This window comes from Mus caroli, unplaced genomic scaffold (assembly GCF_978045245.1).
Source record: "Mus caroli unplaced genomic scaffold, Mus_caroli_1 scaffold_6, whole genome shotgun sequence".
Taxonomy (NCBI): domain Eukaryota; kingdom Metazoa; phylum Chordata; class Mammalia; order Rodentia; family Muridae; genus Mus; species Mus caroli.
In genome coordinates, this window is record NW_028227261.1 from 24,020,125 (window position 1) to 24,031,332 (window position 11,208).

The 11,208-nt window shown below is 44.5% G+C and overlaps 2 pseudogenes; one reads left to right on the forward strand and one right to left on the reverse strand.

Moving 5' to 3' along the window:
- Window positions 1-231: 231 nt before the first annotated feature.
- Window positions 232-303, forward strand: LOC147004200 (U4 spliceosomal RNA; annotated as a pseudogene).
- Window positions 304-10,287: 9,984 nt separating this feature from the next.
- On the reverse strand, window positions 10,288-10,860 carry LOC110293426 (large ribosomal subunit protein uL22 pseudogene; annotated as a pseudogene).
- Window positions 10,861-11,208: the final 348 nt, after the last annotated feature.

Consider the following 11,208-nt stretch of genomic DNA (forward strand, 5'->3'; position numbering starts at 1 on the left):
AAGGGAAAACAAAGTGACTCACTTTTCCCTTGACTGCCTTTTCAGGGTTTTTCTTGATTGGAGAGTTTAGCTGAGGAATTTAATTTAGTCAAGAAGCCGCCTAGAATGTGCAGCAGGTAAGACATTAAATTGTATTTGGTGTGTAGATGACCATCCATGTGCATGTGTGTATGGGATATATGTTTGTGTGCTGTGTGTATGTGTGTTTGTGTACATGAAATGTAGAGGCTAAACTTTGCTCAGTGGTAGTATCATAGCCAATGAGGTTTATCGGAGGTGTGATTATTGCTATTGAAATGTAGAGGCCAGGAGCTGAGGTCACACTCCCCTTCGCCCTTTCCTTTCCTTTGCTTTGCTTTGCTTTGCTTTGCTTTGCTTTGCTTTGCTTTGCTTTGCTTTGCTTTGCTTTGCTTTGCTTTGCTTTGCTTTGCTTTGCTTTGCTTTGCTTTGCTTTGCTTTGCTTGAAGCAGTGTCCCTCACTGAACCCAGCACTCACCTGCAGCCTAAACTGGCCCAGCCTCCCCGACCTCCACCAGTGGGCCCAGTGGATCTGAACTCAGGCCCCCAGGCTTGCACAGCGGGTGTTTCCCCTGAGCCCTGGTAGTTGTAAATAATATGTTCAGGGTTAGAGATGGCTCAGTGGGGAAAGGTGCTTGCTGCCAAACCTAGAAAGAGAGAAACTACTGCCACACAATGGCTTGAGCACACACAAAATACATTTAATACAATAAATACTTGAATAAGAAAAACTATTTAACAAAAGAACTACGTACTTTGTACAGGCTTTTCTCTTCTGTTAAAACTCATTGACTTGGGGCTGGAGAGGTGGCTCAGCAGTTAAGAGCACTGGCTATTCTTCCAGAGGACCCAGGTTCAATTCCTAGCACCCACGTGTTAACTCACAACCATCTATAACTCCAGCTCCTGGGCCTCCAAGGGCACCAGACATACACATGATACACAGACACATTGAAAAAATACCCATACATATAAATGCATAAATATTTTTTAAAAAATCATTGACTGGGCATAGTGGCATATACCAATGGTCCAAACTACCTAGGAGGCTGAGGCAGGAGAATCACTTGATCATAATTCAAGTCCTGTCCCTGGTAACAAAGAAGCTCTCCTCTCTTAAACAGTTCATAGTAATGTGTCACGTGCCCCTCTTGGTTTTCATAAGACTGACTGGTAAATTAGCCACAAGTTTTGTTCTTCTTTTTCAGCATCCATTAGCATCATATCCTGTCTCCTGTACCAACTAGAGTCCCGGAGATATTAGTACACGTTAAATTTACTAAACACTGCTTAGTGATTGTAAATTTTTCTCATAACTTGCAATTGTAATGGCTATCAGAGGACTTGCAGTAGAGAAATCCGCTGACTTTTGTTTGGTCCTTGTACTTCATCAATCCTTTGTAAATGGAAGGTTGTAATTCAAGGGTCCTTTCCACATGAATCCTTCTATAACTGGCTCAGGCAGAATCCAGTGTCCCTGCTGCTGAACTCAAGTAGCTCAGAGCTACATTGTTAATGCCATAAAATGTTACTCTCTGATCCTGTTTTGATATAATTCTTTGATTGCAGGAGACAGAAAACATCTCTGTCTTAAATAAATAAAGGAATTCGAATCTGTTTGTTTGTTTCCAGTCAGGTGTCACTGTGTAGCTGTGAGACTCTCCTGCCTCTGTCTTCCCAGTACTGGGATTTAAGGTGTGCACCACCATGACAGGCCGTCTTGTGTTTGAGATGAGGTAGGAGTACTTGAACTGAGATAAAAAAAAGAAAGAAAGAAAGAAAGAAAGAAAGAAAGAAAAGAAAGGAAAGGAAAAGAAGAGAAAAGAAAAGTCACTTTCCTGGTGACTAGAATAGACTTTGAGGGGTCATAAAAAATTAAAATTTTAAAAAATGTGCATTGGTGTTTTTTTGTTTTTGTTTTGTTTTTTTTTTTTTTTAGAAAGTCTTTATTAGCTGGCTGGCTACCACACTGGGATATGGAATCCCAGTGAGCCTCCATGTGGTTGCTGGGATTTGAACTCAGGACCTTCAGAAGAGCAGTCAGTGCTCTTAACCACTGAGCCATCTCTTCAGCCCTGTACATTGGTGTTTTGCCTGCATGTATGATTGTGAAAAATGTGAGCTGCCATATGGGTAATGGGACTTGAACCCAGGTTCTCTAGAAGAGCAGCCAATGTTCTTATCCACCGAACCACCTCTCCAGCCCCTTATTATATAATTTAGGCAGACCTTGAAACTCATAGGAATTCTACCTCAGCCTCTGGAATGCTGGAATTGAAGGTTTCTACCACCAAATATGGCTATATATGTATGCTTTAAGAGAGCAGATGGGGGGCTGGTGAGATGGCTCAGTGGGTAAGAGCACCCGACTGCTCTTCCGAAGGTCCAGAGTTCAAATCCCAGCAACCACATGGTGGCTCACAACCATCCGTAACGAGATCTGGCGCCCTCTTCTGGAGTGTCTGAAGACAGCTACAGTGTGCTTATGTATAATAAATAAATAAATCTTTAAAAAAAAAAGAGAGAGCAGATGGTAGTTTGGTATATTCAGGATATCAGCCATTTTCCCATATTAATGTCCCCTATTTAGCATATTTAGCACACACCAGGTTATGGTGTGCAGGCGGAGGTCCGAGAACAACATAGAAAGTCAGTTCTTCTCTTCCATGGCGGTTCCAGGGCCTCAACGCAGGTCACTGGCCTGCTCAGGGGGCACCTCTACCTGCTGAGCCATCCTGCTGGCCCAAATGTCCTCATTTTAGAAACCCTTCCCACAGCCAATCATGGTGAATGACCCTGTGCCCCTGCCTGTGGGACAGGAGGAAAGAGTCCTCCATGGATCTAATGACTTCCCTTGCAGAAATATAGTGGAATGGGCTCTCAGGGTGGGGCTGGCGGCTGTGTGATTTCAGCCACTCCTCAACTGAGCAGGGCAGGGCCTGCTGGATGGGATGCTTTAAAAGCCACCCTCTAAAGACACTGAAGAACAAATGAACTGGGCTTCTATTTGAAGGACATTGGAGTGAGGAGCCCAGGACTCCTGACAGTTTTGTCTGAGGCAATTCTGATTCTGGAGTGATAAGGAGGAATGTACAATGTAATTTTGGCAGTCACAAGAGCCCGAAGGGACAAAAATTGGAATCCAGGACCCATAAAGGGAGTTCAGAGCCCATAAAGGGTAATTACCCTGACAAATCATACTGTTTGGGTCCAAGATTAAAATGCTGCACAGAGTGGTATAAGGCACACGGAAGTAAACTAGTTTCACACAGAACAACAGGCTGCATCCAAGTCGTCCAGCAGGCACAGGAGAACTCAAGGACGACAGTTAACAATCTATGGCAGCACTTGGGAGGCAGAGACCGCAGATCTGAGTTCCACACCATCCTGATCTCCCTGACTAGTTCCAGGACAGCTAGAGTTACACAGAGAAACCTGTCTCAAAAAAACTAACTAACTAACTAAAGTTAAAAAATTAAAACAGCCGGGCGTGGTGGCGCACGCCTTTAATCCCAGCACTCGGGAGGCAGAGGCAGGCGGATTTCTGAGTTCGAGGCCAGCCTAGTCTACAAAGTGAGTTCCAGGACAGCCAGGACTATACAGAGAAACCCTGTCTCGAAAAAACAAAAAAACAAAAAAAAAAAAAAAAAAAAAAAAAAGAACACAAAGCTACTGCTGCTGGCATACAATATACTTTGCGTTTGTAATCACGTTTGTTTGTTTGTTTGTTCCACTTGGGTTATGTTATATGACACATATGGCGTAGCCCCTCGCTTGAGAGACTGAGGTCTGAGCACCCTGAGGAGCAAGGGCATTTGGATCTTTGAGTTTGAGGTCAACTTGATTTACAGAGCGATTTCTAGGACAGCCAGGGCTACAAAGAGAAACACTGACTCAAAAAAACCAATAGGAAAGGGGGGTGGTGTTTAAAAAAAAAAAAAAAGACTTGTTTGAATTATGGAGTGGACTCAAGGTCAAGCTAGTAGCTTATCAAGATTCTTTCTCCAATTAAAACCGGAAGGCCACAGGTGGTGGTGTGTGCCATTAATCATAGCACTATGGAGGTGGGGCTGGAAGGTGGACTCTCTGCCTTCCGGGCCTATCTGGTCTAAGGATCCAGGCCAGTTAGGGCTCCTCAGAAAGACCTTGTCTTAGAAAATAGTTGGGAGTCGAGGTGGAGGCTCGGAGTGTAGCTCGGTGTGTGGAGTGCTTGATCATACATGATCCTCAGGTATGTCCCGAAGTATGTGGAAACTTCCCTCCAAATAGATTAATTAAAATAAATAACTAAATTGCAGATGATATCTCAGTGATAGAGCACTTATCTTGCACATGTAAGGCCCTATATTCAATCTGCAGTCCTAAAAATTTGGATTTGCTTGCTCATGCGTGTTCCAGTCTGTGTGGGTGTCTTTTTCTATTTCTCAACACTGTGTTATTTGTTGTTGTTTAATTGTTTTTCAAAACAGGGACTCTCAGTGTAGCCGTGGCTGTCCTGGTCTCTGTAGACCAGGCTGGCCTTCGACTCACAGACATCTGCCTCCCTCTGCATCCGAGTCCTGGAATTGAATGTGTGCAGCACCACCAATGGGCACTCCACCTAAGTTTTTGAGATAGTGTCTCTTACAGACTTGGAAGCTACCATTCTGACTATATTTGATGGCCAGTGCGCACCTAGATCCATTTGCCTTTGTCCCCAACCCTGTGGTCCCAGATGCATCCATTCGGGTTCATTTTTTTCTGTGGTTGCTTAGCATCCAAGCTCAGGTCTTGATGTTTGCCCAGCAAACTGAGCTGTCTCCCCAGCTCCAAAACACTACCCCACTTTCCATTCCCACCACCAATTTCCCATATTGCCACCAGTATTTACCTAGCTTTTGTTTTTTTAGGATTTACTGTTATGTTTTCATTATGTAATGCGTATGTCCATGTGCTGGTATGTGCACATGGGTAACTTGCTTGCCAACACCAGGAGAGCACTGAGTCCCCTGGGGCTGGAGTTACAGGCAGTTGGGATCAGCATGATTGGGTGCTTGGAATGGAACCTGGGACCTTCAAGTGCAGCAGATGCTCTTAACAGCAGAACCCAATCTCTAGCCCCATCAGATGAATGGTTTTGGGTTTATAGTTCATAGATTTTTCATCTCTTGAGACAGGGTTTCTCTCTCCAGCTCTGGCTATCCTGGAACTTGCTCTGTAGACCAGACTAGCCTCTACATGCCTCTGCCTCTCAAGTGTTGGGATTCTGATGTTTAGTTTTTGTCATTTCTTTTCACATGTATGGTCTACATGTGGCACAGAAAACATGTGGAAGTCAGAGAGCTGTCTGTGGGAGCTGGTTCCTGCCTTCTACCATGTGGGCCTCAGGGATGGATTTAGGTTCTCAGGCTTGGGAGCATGCACTTCACTGCTAAACTGTCCTCCTGCCTTTTGTTGTATAACCACATGAGCTTGTGTTCTGCTGTATCATAGTGTCTATTTGTAAGGGTTTCTTTTGTTTCATTGAGACAAGGTCTTACACAGCCCAGGCTGGCCTCCAAGTTGCTATGTAACCGAGGAGAGCCTTGAACTCCCAATGTTCCCATCTGCCTGGCTTTCACTCTGGTTGATTATATTTCTCAATTGGCATTTTCTTCTGGCTATTCACATATTTTTTTTTTCTGTTTGTTTTTGAAACAAAGTCTTGACCTGTAGTTCATACTGAGTTAGAATTTACTATGTAGTCCAGTGTGCTGGTTGGCTTCTGTCAACTTGATACACACCTAGACAGATCTAGGAAGAGACCACCTCAGTTGAGGAATTGCTTCCATCAGATTGGCCTGTGGGGCATTTTCTTGATTGATGACTGATGGTACCACTCACCTCTGTGCATGGTGCCATAGCTGGGCAGGTGACTCTCGGTTGTATAAGAAAGCAGGCTGAACTAGCCTTGAGGAGTAATTGTAGGTGTTGCTTTGGCCCCTTTGCTCCCAAATAACTGCAGGGCATTTTTACACTGTCTCTAGTCCATTTTAGCTCCTGAATAAATGACACAGAGACCTAATAAATTTATTAAACGTCTGCAAGCACTATAACTGGGCAGATACCCATCTATTCTAGCTCTCCTATGCTAGCTTGATGGTTTGGCTACTTGGCTACTTCCCAGCTACGTGGTCCTTTACCTGTAATGTGAGTCCTGCTCAGGCTTGCTCTTGAGACTGGAGATGCTTGACCGTGACAACCTTAGGACTGCAACCGGGCATCATGACAACAAAATCGGCATCTGAATACAAACTGCACAGAACCACCCCCAAGATGTTCACATAGTCATCTCTGCCTAGAAATGAGCATCTGAATATACAGTGCACAAAACATCCCCCCAATAGAGCAGGTCAGTCAGCATCTTTCCTCACGTCTTCTTCTTAAGTTCCTGCCTTGAGTTCTTGTCCTGACTTGCTTCTGAGGTCGATTGTAATTCTTTCCTCAGTTTGCTTTTGATCAGTATTTTTACCACAGCACAGAAAGGAAACTAAGATATCCAAGCTAGCCTCAAAATATGTGATCCTACTGCCTCAGCTCCTGAGGGCTGGATTTACAGGAATATGCCAATATTTCTGGCATTATACAATAAAGGTCTTTTGAGAAATGTTAATTCAGATCCTTTGCCCATTTTGAGAACATTTTGCTGTTGTTGTTGTTGCTTTGTTTACTCTGTTTTTTAGTTTTTAGTTTTTTGTTTTTCTGAGCCAGGGTTTCTCAGTATAGCCCTGGCTGCCCTGAAGACCAGGCTGGCTTTGAACTTAGAGATCCACCTGCATCTGCCTTCCAAGTGCTGGGATGCACCGCCACTGTCTGCTTATTGTGTCTGTTTGAGATAGTGTCTCACTGTGTTGGCCAAGCTGGCCTCAAACTCCTGACTTTGGACATTCCTTCTACAATAGGTGGGGCTTGTTAGACTTGTAAGCCTGGCTTCAATTCCTTCCTCCAATCCGTGCTTCTCTTCCTCTTGCCATGCCTTAATTCCCTCTTTCTCTGTCTCTGTCTCTCTCTCTCTCTGTCTCTCAGACTTTTTTGTTTTGTTTGTTTTTGCTTTTGTTTTTGGAGACAGGGTTTCTCTGTGTAGCACTGGCTGTCCTGGAACTCACTCTGTAGACCAGGCTGGCCTCAAACTCAGAAATCCACCTGCTTCTGCCTCCCAAGTGCTGGGACTAAAAGCATGGGCCCCACTGCCCAGCTCTCAGACTTTTTACACTACAGCCCAGGTTAGCCTAGAGCTTATGATGTCTTTCCTTTCTTGTTTGTCTACTCTAATTGTAATTTTTCTCCTGACAATCTCTTGAACATACTCTAGCTGGATTCCTGGCCAGGAGTGTCACACATCGCATGTGTTGAGTGAATGATTGTCATCATAGGCTGAGACTGTAATGACACGGAATGTGTTGCTTTGGATACAACAGAACGGTCTATTTCTGGGAAAGCACCCAGGTTCTCTTTAGCTTTAAGTTCTTTCTTTTTCTTTTCTTTTTTTTTCAGTTTTTCATGACAGGGTTTCTCTGTGTAGCCCTGACTGTCCTGGAACTCGCTCTGTAGACCAGGCTAGTCTCGAACTCAGAGATCTGCCTGCTTCTGCTTGCTGAGGGCTGGGATTAAACACCAACCACCATGCCCCAAGCAATAGTTTCTTTCCATTAGTTCCTCTTCTCTGAGGACTAACTAGTGAAACCCTCCAGGTTAGCAAGTCAGTCTGGAGCGGAGATATCCTTATAGTAACAGGTCAAAACAAGAATATTCCAGTCACACACCATGGGAACAGTGCTGGCTCCTCTTCGAGACTGCATGATCCATGGCAGGCACCTTTGGGTTTCCATTTTAGGCTATACTTGATGTAGAATGTTAGCTGGTGTGGTGGTGCACCTGTAATTCAGCACTGAAGAGACTGAGGTAGGAGGCTACAAATCAGAGGCTAGCCTAGGCTACATAGAATGACCCTGTCTCAAAAAAGAAACAAAGAAAAGTTTTGACACAAAAAGAATGAGGTTGCTGGGCTTTGGTGGCAAACACTTTAATTCCAGCACTCAGGAGACAGAGGCAGGCAGGTCACTGTGAGTTCCAGGCCAGCCTGGTCTACAGAGCTAGTTCTTGGACAATTGGGACTACACAAAGATAACTTGTCTCCAAAAACAAACAAAAAAGATGTGTGTGTGTGTATGTGTCTATGTATGTGTGTGTCTGTATGTGCCATAGAGTGCATGTGGAGGTCAGAGAACAATTTGTACACTAAGCTGTTTCTTCTAAGTGTGTAGTTCAAGACTTGAACTCAGGTTGGCATGCCTGGCAGTAGGCTTCCTTACCTGCTCAGACATCTTGCCAGCCCTGCATTCTCTTTTTGACAAGGATATATTTTCCATGTTTTTGGTATATTTTGGCAATCTAAGATAGATCCATTTTGCTTCCAGTTTATGGCAATTCTTTCTATATGACCTTAAAAGTTCATCACCCGCCGGGCGTGGTGGCTCACGCCTTTAATCCCAGCACTCGGGAGGCAGAGGCAGGCAGATTTCTGAGTTCGAGGCCAGCCTGGTCTACAAAGTGAGTTCCAGGACAGCCAGGGCTATACAGAGAAACCCTGTCTCAAAAAAACAAAAACAAACAAACAAAAAAAGTTCACCACCCTACCAAAAGGCTGCCTGTGGAGGATAGGGTCTCATTCTTTTAATTATGGGACTTGATATGAACAGGTGGGAATATATGTAACCCATGCTAGCCTTAGTCAATCCTCTTGCCGTGGTCTGCTAACCCCTGCAGTAGGTAGTAGAAATTAAGGAGAAAATGGATGGATTCTACTTTTAGCCATTGCTAACTCAACTGATGATGCTCTGGCCCCCTTTGATTGGCGTGTATACTTACACAACTTGAATAAAGCAGTCTTAGTTGACTCAGAATGGACCACTTTGCTGGGTTCTCATCTTGTAAATTTGAATACTGACATATGTAAACACCCCTCTCCCCTTTAGCTGGCTGCTGTAGTTCAGTGGGGAGAGTGCCTGCACTGTAGAAGCCTGTTATGATGGTACAGGCCCGAAATCTCAGCACTCAGTGGTAGAAGTGAGAGGATCAAGGACTTGGCTTCATGGTTAGTTTGAGGCCCGCCTGGGCTGTGTGAATACCTTTTTCAAATAAAATAAAATAAATAAAATCTGCTGGAGTGTTGGCTTGTTGATCCCACGGTAAGGGTACTTACAGCACAGCCATTTCTGAGTGCGCTGCAGGGTGAGATCCCGAGGTGTTTCAATTTCTACTCGACTGTTCTCTCATGAGTCAATCACATCATCTGTTGGCATCTGAGTCTCCTGTCCGTGTTGAGCGGGCTCCTCACTCCAGGCCTTCCTGCTAACTTGAAGTACCTGGACCCGCTGGCTTTGGATTTGCTAGGTCAGTAAGTGGGGCTGCAACGTCTAGGAGTACCTTGTGTCCTTGTGCATGTCCTGTGCCCTCCAGATGCAAACTGGAAGTGCAGCAAGCCTATTTTCCTCTCTCTGATCTACTGTTGCCCTCCGCTTAATCCCAGGGGTTAGCAGACCACGGCAAGAGGATTGACTAAGGCTAGCACGGGTTACATATATTCCAGGCCAGCCTGAGCACAGTGTGAGCCTCTGCCTCTCAAACAAATAGTTTAACTGGGCAGTGGTGGCACACACCTTTAATCGCAGCTCTTGGGAGGCAGAGGTAGGGCAGATCTGTAACTCTGAGCCCAGCTTGGTCTACAGAATGAGTTCCAGGATAACCAGGGCTACACAGAGAAACTCTGTCTCAAAAACAAAGCAGAGCCGGGCGTGGTGGTGCACGCCTTTAATCCCAGCACTCGGGAGGCAGAGGCAGGCGGATTTCTGAGTTCGAGGCCAGCCTGGTCTACAAAGTGAGTTCCAGGACAGCCAAGGCTACACAGAGAAACCCTGTCTCGAAAAACAAAAAACAAAACAAAACAAAACAAAAAAAAAACAAAGCAAAACAACAAAAACAAAACCCCAAACAAATGATAAAAACAAAATGAACAACAACAACAAATGATTTAATAAAGAGACATTATTAAAAGGTTTTATTGTGGGTTTTTTTGTGTACTTTGTTCTTTGTTTCTTGAGACAGGTTATGCTATTGTATTAACTCTTGCCTCAAACTCATAGCAATCCTCCTGCCTCAGCCTCTCAAGTGCTGAGACTTTGGGCATATACTACCATGCATGACATTTTTTTTTTGACCTTTAACTTTATCTGCATTTATTTTATGCTGAATTTATCCCCGGGCCATGAGCTTTTGTTTCTTCGGTTTCTTCTGGGATATCCTTTTCTTCTGTGCAGCCTCCTCTTCTGGCTCTGGAATGATCTGTTCCTTCTCAGTGAGGATCATCTCAATGTGGCAGGGGGAGCTCATGTATGGGTTAATCCGGCCATGAGCTCGGTAGGTTCATCAGCGCATCTTAGGTGCCTTGTTCACCTGGATGTGTTCAATGACTAGAGAATCTACGTCTAAACCCTTAAGTTCAGCGTTACTCTCTGCATTTTTAAGCATGTGCAGCAAAAATTCAGCACTCTTTTTTGGCCACCGACCCTGTGTCCAGCCCCACTGTTTGGCCTGGGCGCACCTACCGACTCCACCATTATACTGCCGGAATGACACACATTGCTTCTTTAAAGTGGCATCCTTCAGATACTTGGTGGCTTTATGGATATACATACCCTTGATGGTCTGGGCAGTTTCCCGGGTGTTCTTAAAGTGAACACGAAGGTTTGACCCTCTTGATTTGCATGATTTTGTGGGGTTTTCTGGGTCAAGAGAGTAGCGAACCATCTTGGCAGGTGACTTCTGGCCGCTTACAGGAAGAGCAACATTTTTTTTTTAATTTAAAAAAATTTTAATTTGTTTTTTATTTTTATTTTTTTCGAGACAGGGTTTCTCTTTGTAACCCTGGCTGTCCCAGAACTCACTCTGTAGACCAGGCTGGCCTCGAACTCAGAAATCCACCTGCCTTTGCCTCCTAAGTTATGGGATTAAAGGTGTGCGCCACCACTGCCTGGCAGATTTCTATGATTTTTGGAAACCGAATTTCCACACTTCCTGCATACCCAAATAATATTCTCAAATCTCTGACAGGACTGAAGACTAAATAGCCATAGTCTTACTATGAGGTTAAGGTGTTTAGGATTTAAAAGAATG